The 831-nt window shown below is 40.3% G+C and overlaps 1 protein-coding gene across 1 annotated transcript in view; it reads right to left on the reverse strand.

Annotated features, from left to right (window-relative positions):
- The window catches only part of LOC119585316 (uncharacterized protein DDB_G0282077-like), a 4,756-nt gene that overhangs the window by 3,662 nt on the left and 263 nt on the right, over positions 1–831 (reverse strand). The window lies entirely within an intron of this gene.

Genomic DNA, 831 nt, shown 5'->3' on the forward strand with positions numbered 1-831 from the left:
ACCCCTTTTGTCACCCTCGGTCCCTCCCTCCCTGTCCTGTGTCTGTGAATAGACAGTAGAGTATTCAGGCGCACTGATACCGGAAGCGCTCCCCGATAATGCTGCACAAGAGGATAACGCCTCGATGGGCCTGTTAATGATAGGAGAAATCCTAGCCCGGCGTGGGGCGCGGCTGCTATACTGTTTGTGGATAATGGTGATGGCAAGAGTAATGATAATGGCGAGGAAGGTTCGACGAAAGATTTACTTGGTACATATATTAGAAATTGATTAGAGTAGTAATGTTGTTGTTCAGGATGAGTATGGTAGTAATGTTAATGACGAGTATGGTATTGATACTAGTAATAAAAACGGGATTATGGCACTTACACGCATTAAAATGTATAATGATAAACACTATGACAACTACGTAATATCGAGCAGAGCAATAAGAGTAGTCAGAAACAGGGAACACTATGGAGTAAAACAGTGCAAAAAAGCATAACCGAATCGCGTTTATTTATTCCTATACTATCGGCCGCTAAAACTCATTCGCCTTCCAAATATTTCGTGGCGTCAGCAGATTGTCGCCATATTCATGAAAGCCAGAAGAACGAAGCCAATGCAAACTTGCAGAAACTTTTGGCAAACGGGTGTCCTTTTCCCTGTAGAACAAATATGCACAAGATCTTCGCTAGCAAAAGTGTTTTAAGTTTTATTTTTGCAAGCACTCGAGTCGTTGTCTTTCTGTCAGAGCTAGAGAGAACGTGTATATTTTCATTATTCTTAAAGGTTTCATATTTTCTTAATTTTCTGCAATAGTTATAAGCAGTGCACATTAATAAAATTGAA

This window comes from Penaeus monodon, chromosome 19 (assembly GCF_015228065.2).
Source record: "Penaeus monodon isolate SGIC_2016 chromosome 19, NSTDA_Pmon_1, whole genome shotgun sequence".
Lineage (NCBI taxonomy): Eukaryota > Metazoa > Arthropoda > Malacostraca > Decapoda > Penaeidae > Penaeus > Penaeus monodon.